The sequence below is a fragment of the Ovis aries genome, chromosome 2, assembly GCF_016772045.2.
Source record: "Ovis aries strain OAR_USU_Benz2616 breed Rambouillet chromosome 2, ARS-UI_Ramb_v3.0, whole genome shotgun sequence".
Lineage (NCBI taxonomy): Eukaryota > Metazoa > Chordata > Mammalia > Artiodactyla > Bovidae > Ovis > Ovis aries.
The window spans coordinates 150730129-150742693 of record NC_056055.1 but is presented as its reverse complement, the minus strand read 5'-3'; the positions used below and the strand labels follow the sequence as shown (position 1 = coordinate 150742693).

Here is a 12565-nt window from a genome sequence, read left to right as displayed (position 1 = left end):
TCAGAAACTGGAGCTGAGTTCTGCTGGGTGGTTTTTCTGCCTGGGTCTGGGCTCACTCAGGCTCTGGTGGTTGCATGATTCATTGCAGGGGCCACTGCTGTAATAATTTACCACGTTGCTTGATAATATAACCCTGCTTTTGGTTAGTTTTCCATTGCCCATTTCAGGGTAAGTTGGGTATATTTTCTGCCCCAGGTGGTGAATCTTGATGAAGCCAAGTCAACTTTAGTAATACTATATACCTGTTGCTAGTGACTGGTTAATGAGTAAGTGTGTGACCAACTATATTTCCTACCATACTGGGAGCCCAATATTGTCAGCAAAATAGGTTGAAACTCTGAAAATCACAAAGATGTAAGGGGCCTAAGACCACAGTGACTTTTTTTTTTTTTAGCTGCAGAATTAACCAACCCTGAAACCACTGTGACTCAGAACTTCTTATGTGGGGAATTTTTTTTTTATTATTGTTTGAAGCAGTGATTTCCCAAGTAGAGTGTGCCAGACCATCCAACATGGGAAGAAGTAAAATATTAGAAGTTTGTCTAGAAAAAAGCTTTACTAATATTTGATAGATGAGTTGACACTAGTTGGTATATCTGTCACTTAGGCTATATAAGGTCACCTGAGGGCAGAGGAGGCATTTTATAACCTGCTGGAATTGACAATGGCACCCTCATTCTTATTCTTGCCTTTGGTGAACTCTATCCATGTAAATAGATTTATGGGTTATATCATCTAGTTTTAAGTAAATTGGCTCCTACAAAATAGGCAAGTGATTTAAAAAAGATTCTTACAAAGAAAGTTAAATGATATGATGTAAATCTAAAATCCATAGGAATAATAAAATGTCTTATTTGAGATTAGGCAATGACTTTTAAATCAAATTTAATGAGTTGGCACCAACATTGTGTATAGAGGTATGTTAACAAATACAAATAAACTTGGGAATGCTGTTTGAATCATTCTCATCCTTTAAAGAGTTTTTAATGGATGTTTTATCATGTACGGGCTTCCCTGGTAATTGGTAACTCTGGGGCTTCCCTTGTGGCTCAGCTGGTAAAGAATTCACGTGCAATGCGGGAGACTTAGGCTCAGTCCCTGGGTTGGGAAGGTTCCCTGGAGAAGGGAAAGGCTACCCACTCCAGTATTCTGGCCTGGAGAATTCCATGGACTGGATAGTGCATGGGGACGCAAAGAGCGTCATGACTGAGCGACTTGAAGAAGAAGTGTTGTAATTACATATAAATTATTGGGGGTACAGGTTTACTTTTTTAATTTTTTTTTTACTGTTAGGGCTACATGATCAAAAGGTTTTGAGACCACAGTTTAAGTCACTAATTGTCCCTTATTTTCGTGTACTTTTATTACTTAAAGCCAAAACCAGCACAGCTAATGTAAGGACAGGTAAGACCCCTGGCAGTTCCCATCTAGCTTTCAAGATTCTCTGTGATATGATTTCTGACTTTCTTTACCAGATCCAGTTGTCCTCTCTGTCTGCCACTGAGCCCTTGCTGGGTCCATTGCTAACCTACATCTTTTCAATTTGCCTCGGAGGACCTGTTCTCCCCTCCTCCTGCCACTGAAATTTTCATTGTCCTTAAAGGCTTAGCTCAAGTAAATAGTGCTTTCTCATTCACATTTTTTGATTTCCCCCTTCTGCCTCTATGTGGTTCCTTCTCTTTCACCTCCCTAGCACATTGCTTGTACATTGATTATGTTTTTCTCTGTTTGCCTTTTTATTGAAAAGTCATTTGCTTGCTTGCTTTGCCTATGGGTCATAGGCTTCTTGGTGGTTGGGGTCCGGCTTGCCTTAGTCGTTTTATAAAATCCCTCCGAGAGAAAGGGAGGCAGGCAGAGAACTCACAGTTGTTAAATCCCCTTCTGTGCTGATTACGATGGGGAGGGCGTCTCCAGCTCCCTGCAACCTTAGGAGGTAGAAAGCGCCATATACCTGTGAGGGATCTGAGAGCAGGAAGCACACACAGTCAAGACAGGAGGATCTGGGATCCAAACCACGGTCACTTTATTTCAAAACTGTCTTGTCTGCCCTCATACATGTTGCCTGCAGTTACATGTTGTCCTTCTTTCACGTGGGGACACTGGCATGAGTGAAAAAGGAAAACTCCGTGGGATGTTGCTACAGAAATACTCCTGGACCACCCTGGGCAGGTATAGTGAGTTCAAAGGAGAGTCTGCTCTCCTTGTGCAATAACAGGAAAGGCCTGGAGCATTTTATGTGTGAAGATGTAAATGCCTGTGGACAGTTAGCTGTCTGCAGGTACCCCCAAGCAAAATCATGGGCAATAAAATATGTCCCAACAATAGTTTGGCCTAAGAGTCCCCGTTGAGAGACAAGTGGTGAGGGTCTCTACTCTGCTCAGCTGAATCAAATTGTTTATGCCTATATTCTCTCTGGTGAGGATAATTGAGGGTTGACAGGTTGTCAGCTTTCAAGTTGAACCATGTTAGATATATGCTATCATGATGGAAAACAGGCGTCTCTCCAGGGTTTTGAGGGTCAGATGACGGAATGTATATGAAAGGGTTTTGAATGTTGTAAATTGCCTCCTACGTGCAGAGGAGACATCGAATTTGATTCTTTCCTTGTCGTAGTGACTTCTAGCTTAGATTTCTTTGTTAGTCATTTTTGTTCTCTTTTAAGTGAGTTACCAAAGGATGTTTTTTAAAGTGTTGGGGTTCTTAAATGGAATAGGATGCAGTTTTTTTCTAAACAAACAAACAAGCAAACTCCCAAAAGCAAACTACAGATATTAGTTCACAGCTTGCTGTAAAACTTTTAGCTGTGGAGTAAGTAGAGTTTGTGGTAAAGTGAATTTATCTTGGGATTTAGTTGTTCAGATATCCATAGAATCCATTTATAAGAATGGAACCACTTCTGGTACATAAAGATGGGGGTCTTTGAGGTGAGTTCCTGGGAATCCTTAAGCACCATCAGCGGTTGAAGAGGTTTGGGGTTGTATTTTGTTTTGTGTTTTGTTTCTGGGAAGCCAGTAACTTATTTTGCGGAGTCATTGCTGAGGGTTTGGGGAGGGGCCCTTCGAAATATCTCTAGGTAGTTTTGAAAGTGAAAACTCAGTGTGGTTTGAAATTTAAGAATTTGAAATCTATTCCATTAAAGATTTCCAAGAAAGTGGATGTGAATAACTAAAATTTTGCAGTGGCTATTTTCATATTACAGAGTGTGACATAAATTAAAACATGTTAATGTAACAAGTAAGTTACCAGAGAAGGAAATGGTGATCCACACCAGTATTCTTGCCTGAGAAATCCCATGGGCAGAGGAGCCTGGTGGGCTACAGTCCATAGGGTTGCAGAGAGTCGGACATGACTTAGTGACTAAACCGCCACCACCACCATGATAATAACTTACAGACTCAAAAGACAGAAAAAGTGCTGGTTCCTACATTGCGAATAGATGCAGTTGTGAATATTTGATTATTCAGGTTCTTGAAGCATGCATGTGACTTAAGAGAACCTTAGCTTAGAGTGGTGTATCTCCATAAGGCAGCACTTCCCAAGGTGGGATCCAGAGAAACTGATTCTCAGAAAGTTAATGGATATTATGCGGGGAAACCAGGTTTATGGCAAAGTGGGAAAATCAGGGTTAATCAAAGTAAAACAGGTATTTAACTAAAGAATTTTTGACCATCCTTATTTCTAATATTCATTCTCAATCTCCTTGAAGGGAAACAGAGGATTTAGTATTTCCCAAATGCATTAAATTGTAGAAACATTTGCTAAGCATCTTTTAACCAACAGACAGTGTTGGATTGCTTAATTTGCTTAAACTGTTTTAAAGCAAATCCCAGACATTTTATAATTCACCTGACGAACTTTAGTATGCATTTCTAACTAAGGACTTAAGGACAAAAATCACCACCTCTTTATCACTTTAACTGATTTCTTACTGTTATCTGATTGTTCCCAAAATGTCATTGGTCACCATTTCTCATTTTGGGAATCAGGATTCGGTCGAGGTTTACGTACTGCACTGTGGGTTGTTGCTTTTGTCCCCGTAGCTTTTTTAAATATGGAGAAAGACTATCTGGCCACCTCCTCCCTCCCTCTCCTGATCTTCAGAAGAGAGCTTGTAGGATGTGCATATCTGGATGTGTTTCCTTGTGGTGGTGTTTACCTTGTTCCGCTGTCCCCTATATTTCCTCTAAACTAGAAGTTTTCCTTTAATCTCAAGGCAAGTTCAGATTCAGGTGAAATATTTTTTGCAAGAATATGTCCTAGACTATGCTTATGATTTGAGACTAGGCAATTTAATTTATAATTCTTAAGTTACTTTTTAAAATACTAAGTATGACTTACATTTTGTTTGGAAATTTATGAGTATATCAGGGGAGGGATACAAGTTTGATTTATTCCAGTTGTGGTTGAAAACACGGTGGTATTCTGAGTAGCTGGCCTGGTTAAATGGGTATACATTTTTAGTGTATCTTAAGATTATAAACCATGTGACTCAGGTTAAAATGGCTTGAGTGTGAAATGTTGCTGGTGGTGGAATTTTATTCAGAATGACAAGTTATCTGAGTTATAATGGTAAAACATGGTTCTATAAAGATTTATTTCTAAACACATTAATTTAGAAATATGCATTAATTCTACCTATACTCAGTAAATTTTAACAGTATTTTTCTGATAAATGCTTATGCTAATTTGAAGTACAGCCATAAATCTACATACACCCTCAGGGTGATAATTTTATATGTACATTGTCTTAGAAATTCAGACATGTAAATAAAAATTCATATTATAACTGACTTTGCTAACTTAATTTTATATTTAAGTTTTTTCCCTTGATAGCTTTCCAAGTGCTTGTTTTATGTCTGGGAAAAATTAAAGGAGCTTTGTGTGTATTAATGAGGACTAGTATGGTATATATAAAGTAGCTTTGATGGATGGATGAAAGCTATCATTGGCAAATTCCAGCATAGTCTTATGTTTAACCCCTTAGTGGGCAGCAATACTATTTCATATATTACAGTTTGCCTTTTGTGAATAATAAGGTGCCTTGAATAGAGCAGTGCTTTGTAACTAAACAACACAGCTTTTTTCTCCTCCTTAAAAAACAAAAACTAATCTGTAGGAGGATGGGGCTTTCCTGGTGGCTCAGTGGTAAAGAATCTGCCTGCAATGCAGGAGACGTGGGTTTGATCCCTGGGTGGGGAAGATGCCCTGGAGTAGGAAATGACAATCCACTCCAGTATTCTTGCCTGGAAAATCCCATGGACAGAGAAGCCTGGCGACCTACAGTCCATGAGGTTGCAGAAGAGTCAGACATGACGTAGCAACTGAAGAACAACAACAAATATATAGGAGGCTGTGAAAAAAGCATGATCTTTGAAGCTAGATGAACCTTAGGTGGTTTACTGGATTGCTGTCTCTTTGTAAAATGGGATAGTAATTCCTGTGTTGTAGGGTTCATGCCAAGACTAAAGGTGAGAACCTATACAAAATAATTAGCACTGTGCTTGCCTAATAGGTGCCCAAAACAGGTCCTTTTCTTCCTTCTTCTCTTAACCCTATTTTTAAATTCAACTTTCTGGAGCAGTAAATGAATGAAAATTTTCATTTGTTCTGAGTGTTTTAGAAGTTGCTAATTTTAAAACCTTTGTTATAGAAGTCCAGATAAGAATTTGATTTCTTTCTTTTTAATTTTTATTTTTAATTGGAGGATAATTGCTTTACCCTGTTGCCTTAGTTTCTGCCATACATCAACACAGACTAGCCATAGGTATACAAGAACTTGATTTCAAGATAACTTTTATGCGTGGTTTGTCAGTCACTTGTATTAAAACACCTAGACAGATGTCTATATGAAATATTTTGAACAAACAAATGAGACATTTTTAGATGGTAATATATATAGGAGAAGGAACCAGAGAATCAAATGGATATTCTATTATTGCCATGAGGTTATTGCTAACAAACCACCTGGTTTTAATGAAAGACAGTATGTTAAAAAGTCCATTTATTTACTAAGTCTGTGAGACCATGAGCTACTTCGAAGACTTTCAGTTGAGTTTTGCTGGAGTGCGGTTTACAGTAATAACCTTTATCTTATTTAGATGGTGTAAGTCTGCAGTGCCACTCTCCAGTCATAGGTGTTTGTTTATGAACAGGGTTGTTGCCAACCAAGAGTGCAGGCTTCCTGCAGAGGAGAGGCATCAGTGCTACTCCAGTGGGCCCCGGATCCTCATCAATGGGGAGGACTCTCTTTACTGGCTTGCGCCCTATTAATGACTCACGGAAAGGGAGAATTAATATGTCCATGGTGCTAGTGATAAAGAGCCCGCCTGCCGATGCAGGAGACTTAAGAGAAGCAGGTTTGATTCCTGGGTTGGGAAGATCCCTTGGAAGAGGGCATGGCAACCCACTCCAGTTTTCTTGCCTGGAAAATCCCGTGGACAGAGAAGCCTGGTGGGCTACACAGTCCATGGGGTTGCAAAGAGTCAGACACAAATGAGCGACTTAGCATGGACGCACACATGTTTTGAACAGCAGAAGTCAAGGAACAGTTTGGAGGCTACTTAAGTAGGCATATATGGGTGAAGAGAGACATGTTTTCTTCTACCAGCTGTTTCTAAGTCTTGGGGCATTTGGCTTTGTTAATGATGGAGTCTCCTGCTGCTCCCTGCCCAGGTAATACAGTACCTGTTTCCTGTGAATGACCTTGATTCCTTAAGGGTACTCAAGTCCAGCTGCTCTGGAGTATTTTTACACTTTTTTTTTTTTTTTCCCTACCATGAAGTCACAGTTCGTTTATCCCTTCCTTTCTGAAATGTTCTGTTTAAGCAAGGACTCTTTAGACTGTCCTGCTTTACCTACCAAAGTCAAGCCAGGAGGACTCAAAAGAGCATGATTTCCCCCTCCCATCATGGAAAGTGTGAAGAGGCACCATTTCTAGAGGGCTAGTTGTAAGCTGACGGCATTTATAGACATTTGACCCTGACATGGCTTCTTTTTTTGCTTTCTTAACAGCAGTCTTAGCTGGCTCAACTGAATATAATATCCTTAAGAGTTTTAGAAGTAAAAAGTTACCATGAAGGTGCTAACTGTTTGACAAATTAGAAACTGTTTCCACTTGTCAAAGGGTGGTGGAAGCCTTACATTAATTTCCCCAAGAGTATTTATTGAGGGCTGTCACTGTGCCCTTCTGAGTTTGAGGCCCAGCTCTGTGTCTCAGTCTGAGGAGATAAGTGCTTGCAGAGTACAAGTGTGTGCAGCAGGAGAGAAGAGGAGGAAGGAAGGAAGGAGGAGGGGGAGGCAGGAGAGGTGGGGCTGGTAGCTGGCGTGGGGGTGGGCTTCAGAGAGGAGATGGAAGATACCTAGCACTTGGCCAGGTGGGAGAGAGGGTGAGGGGCTTTCTCTGACGAGAGCACGCTCAGCAGAGGCTGGGAGGCATGAAAATACAAGTCGTGTTTGGGGTGCTGTTACTAGAACAGATGGTGCCTGGCATTTGGGTGCAGTGGCAGGGAGGGGGAGAGCCAGATTGCAAAAGGTCTTGCTTGCCAGGCTAAGAAGTATAGACTTGATCCTGTAAAGCAAGTGATAGCTGTCAGAGCTTTTAAAGCAGATGATGTAATCAGAGCCCCACTTTGGAGGAAAGCTTTGGTGGCTGTGATGTGGAGGGGAGGCTGGCATGGGGACAGATGGATGGCAGTGTTCACTGCGATGAGGCTTTTGAAGTAGGTCAGGTGAGAGCTGATGTTTGAGGTCCGAGTTAGTGGGAGGAAGAGAATGAAAGTCAGTTGAACACCTTTTATCGTGGATTTAGGGTGCATTAGCTCCTATCACGTTCGCAGAAACTTTGCAGAGTGCTGATGTTCTTATCCTCATTTTGCAGAGAAGGAAATGGGCTCAGCCAAGCTTTGAATGCAAGTTGCCAGTCCTGTGTCACCAGGCTTTTATTTTTATTTATTTATGTAATTGTTTATTTTTGGCTGTGCTGGGTCTTTAATGCTGCTCCGGCTTTTCTCTAGTTGTGGCGGGAGAGGGTTACTCTCTAGTGCAGTGCATAGCCTTCTCATTGCAGTGGCTTCCCATTGCAGAGCACATGTTCTAGGGTGTGTGGGTTCAGTTCAGTTCAGTCGCTCAGTCGTGTCCGACTCTTTGCGACTCCATGAATCGCAGCACGCCAGGCCTCCCTGTCCATCACCATCTCCCAGAGTTTACTCAGACTCACGTCTATCCAGTCAGTGATGCCATCCAGCCATCTCATCCTCTGTCGTCCCCTTCTCCTCCTGCCCCCAATCCCTCCCAGCATGAGTCTTTTCCAATGAGTCAACTCTTCGCATGAGGTGGCCAAAGTACTGGAGCTTCAGCTTTAGCATCATTCCTTCCAAAAGAAATCCCAGGGCTGATCTCCTTCAGAATGGACTGGTTGGATCTCCTTGCAGTCCAAGGGACTCTCAAGAGTCTTCTCCAACACCACAGTTCAAAAGCATCAATTCTTTGGCACTCAGCCTTCTTCACAGTCCAACTCTCACATCCATACATGACCACAGGAAAAACCAGAGCCTTGACTAGACGGACCTTAGTCGGCAAACTAATGTCTCTGCTTTTGAATATACTATCTAGGTTGGTCATAACTTTTCTTCCAAGGAGTAAGCATCTTTTAATTTCATGGCTGCAGTCAACATCTGCAGTGATTTTGGAGCCCCCCAAAATAAAGTCTGACACTGTTTCCACTGTTTCCCCATCTATTTGCCATGAAGTGATGGGACCAGATGCCATGATCTTCGTTTTCTGAATGTTGAGCTTTAAGCCCACTTTTTCACTCTCCTCTTTCACTTTCACTAAGAGGCTTTTTAGCTTCTCTTCACTTTCTGCCATAAGGGTGGTGTCATCTGCATATCTGAGGTGATTGATATTTCTCCCAGCAATCTTGATTCCAGCTTGTGTTTCTTCCAGTCCAGCGTTTCTCATGATGTACTCTGCATAGAAGTTAAATAAGCATGGTGACAATATACAGCCTTGACGTAGTTTGACGCAAACAGGCTGAGGAGTTGCAGCTCCTGGGTTCCAGAGTGCAAGCTCAGTAGTTGTGGCGCATGGGCTTAGTTGCTCCAGGGCATGTGGGATCTTCCTGGATCAGAGATTAAACCGGCATCTCCTGCGTTGGCAGTCAGATTCTTTACCACTGAGCCACCTGGGAAGCCCTCACCAGGCTTTCGGAACAGAGGGATGAAAATACCATAAGGTGTGTATGAGAAGATGAGTTTTGCAGTGGAGTAGATGCTGCTTCCAGAAAGGAAAAGGGATACTTGGCAGCAGACTGAAGGCAGAGAGTAAGGCTGCTTCCAGGCTGGGCAGCAAGCGAGGGATGGTAAGTGTTATCAGGAACCGAAAACTCTCAAGACAGGAAGGGCAGTTCGAGGCCCCCTTGGGAATGCTGGGAATGCTCAGTGGGCAGGAGGAAATTGGGTTTCTCAAGCAGCATCCCCTCTTCCCTGTAGAAACTCCTTCACGTCCTCTGGATGGGCTTGAAATAGAACTTCCATAGGAGGGGATGGATAGCAGCCCTTGCTCCTGTAGCCTCTAGTTCCAGAGCAGAATTGCGGTGCATGCAGGAATCACCTGGACCCTTACTCTGCTTGCACATTTCCAGGCCTACCTGAAGGTGGTGTTTCAGTTGGTCTGGAGTGGGGTTTGGCAGCTATGTTTGTATCAGGATCTTGGGGTGAGTGAGGAAGGGTGCAACCAGATCCTGTTTTTGAGGATGTTTGACTCTGAATGGCCTAACCTGACCTTTCATTTTACTTCTGTCATGGAGCTTTTGAGAGCTCCTTGAACAACATGGCTTTGATCTCTGGTGAAAAGGAACACCTAGGAGAATAGCTTGTTTTTTTGTTTTTTTTTTTTTTTTAGGAACTTACTATGTACATTCATATTTAGTTCTGCCAAGGATGCTTTTTAGTTATTTGGATTCATACACAAAAGTAGCAAGCCCTCAAAATTAGGTTTGGTTCTTTTGGCCTTTTAAACGGACCTTTGGCAAGAAGTTTCTAGTGAAATTAGATTCTGAGTATTTTTCTTGTTTATGAAAAAGAGGTTGGAGGAGGGAACCTGGGATGTGGAGAGTGAGGGATAATATCATAGGGTTCTTGGTTTGCCTGGGAGTTGCCTAGGTGGTCACAGGTGAAAAAGGCGCCCAATGGGGATCTGATGTACAGCTTGGTGACTATCATTAATGATGCTGTATTATAGATTTGGCCATTAATGAAGCTGTATTATAGATCTCAAAGTTGTTGAGAAAGTTGGTCTTCAAATGTTATCACCACACAGAGACACAAGTGGTAATATTGTAAGGGATGGAGGTATGAACTAACCTTAGAGTGGTAGTTGTTTTATACTGTGTATCTGTGTCAAACCATCATGTCTTATGCCTTAAACTTAAACATATGTCAACAGTATCTCAGTAAATCCTGGGAAAAAAGATACCAAAAAGGATTCAACTCTTTGAAGTCTAGGTTTTAAACCCAGTCAGCCTACTGGTTATTACACCATTTGTTTTGTTATTAGTCTTGAACCCAGCCTAGGTTCCTCTCCTCTTCCTCTCTGTCCGTTGGGTCTTTTTCTTTCTATTGAGATAGAATTGACATGTAACATTTTATTAGTTTCAGGCTTGCAATGTAATGATCCAGCATTTGTAGATACTGTGAAATGACCACCATAGTAAGTCTCATTAACATCCATCACCACACATGGCTACAATTTTTTTCCCTTGAAATGAGAACTTCTAAGCTCTATTCTCTTGGTAACTTTCAAGTATACAATACAGTATCATTGGGATTTCCCTGTTGATCCAGTGGTGAAGACTCTGTGCTTCTAACTTAGGGGATGTGGGTATGATTCCTGGTTGGGGAACTAAGATCCCACATGCCTCAAGGCATGACCAAACCAAAGCAAAACAAAAAATAAGCCCCCGCCCAGCTGGTAAAGAATCTGCCTGCAGTGTGGGAGACCTGGGTTTAATCCCTGGGTGGAAGATCCCCTGGAGAGGAGAAAGGCTAACCACTCCAGTATTTTGTCCTGGAGAAGTCCATGGACTGTATAGCGACTTTTACTTTTACCAAATAGTACAGTATCATTGACTAGTCACCATGATGTACCTGACATACCCAGGAACTATTATTTCATAACTAGAAGTTTTACCTCTTGAGACCTTCACCCACTTCACCCTCCCCCCCCGCCACCCCACCCCACCATGTCTTTTGTTGGTCCAGGAGACTTTGGAGCCTGATGGACTCGATTCAGGTCACAGCTCAGCGCCTCCACATCATCGTGACCCTGGGAGGTTTACCCGGCCTTCTTGAGCTGGTTTTCTGTGACTCTGGAATGCTGGTACTTTTGAAGGCTGTTTTGGGAGCTGAGTGACATAACACCTGCACCTAAACCCAGCCTCACTCCTGATCACGGCAGGAAGGGCGGCTCCTGGAGCTGTGCCTAATTCTGCACACCTCCAGTGCCTCCTCACTCCACTGGGCTAACCGCCCGGTGCCTTTCTTCACAGCCCTTATTCCACTTTTTTTCCTCCGGAGTGTGGGAGGCTTTCTTGTCTCCGTGGCGGGTAATAGGGGAGAAAGGGTTTTCGGTTTTGTTCTCAGCCTGTGCATCTTTTCTCCTGGTATCCGGTTACTCTTGGGCCAAGCTTTGCTGCTTTGTCTCCTCTCCTGAACAGGTTTGGGCTCATTGGCTGCTGCTGATTGGTTCATATTTCTTCTGTGTGGGAGGGAGGAGCCGCCTCCTCTGGTTTTCCCACCTTTGCTAAATGCCATTTACTACTTCCTGCGTTAATTATGGGGCTTCCCAGCTGCCTTTCCTTGGTCTCCATCCTGGTGGAGGGAACCGGAGGGGTCCGCCTGCCCTCTGGTTGGTTAGCTCAGTCACTGGAGAGAGGCCAGTGAGCCCTCACTTGGTGCCAGCTCTGTGCTAAGTGCTACTTAAATTACCTGCTTGCATTCTCTTTAAGCCCCTAAAAGGAAGTAGGTATTCTTCCTAGGCCCAGTTTGTGGATGAGTTGGGGGGCTGTCTGTGTCCAGCCCTGGGTCTCAGAGAAGGTCCACAGACCCGGGTACCAACTTATGCAATGCTACCCTTCTGTCCCACCTCTAGCCTGTGATGGGCGTAGCTATCTGCCAGAGCAGAACCAGTGAAATTTAAAATCCTTTAGGAGGGCCGGTGCAAATGTCAGTTTCAGTGAGTGGCCTGGGTACTGCAGAAGGTGCAGAGTTGGGGGGCTGGGGAGGGAAACTTGGGACATAACTAGCTGTGCTCACAGGGGCAGCAAGGAGTTAGTCAGTGGGGTCGCAAAGAGTCGGACACGACTGAGCGACTAACACACCCACACACACACACACCCCGCCTTCTTACCTCTGCTTGTTCTCATTTTGAATGGCTCCTGAAAGACTCTGCCTTCCAGTGTGCTAATTAAGTGCATATTTGTGGATGCTATAGACAAGATTTACTTCTCATAACCTTTTTGTTCTTTCCCATTTTAGTCCTACATTACAGATTGCTTTTGGCTGACTTT

The 12565-nt window shown here is 42.9% G+C and overlaps 1 protein-coding gene across 10 annotated transcripts in view; it reads left to right on the top strand.

Annotated features, from left to right (window-relative positions):
• Positions 1 to 12565, top strand: part of TANC1 (tetratricopeptide repeat, ankyrin repeat and coiled-coil containing 1) — a 244229-nt gene that overhangs the window by 7472 nt on the left and 224192 nt on the right. The window lies entirely within an intron of this gene.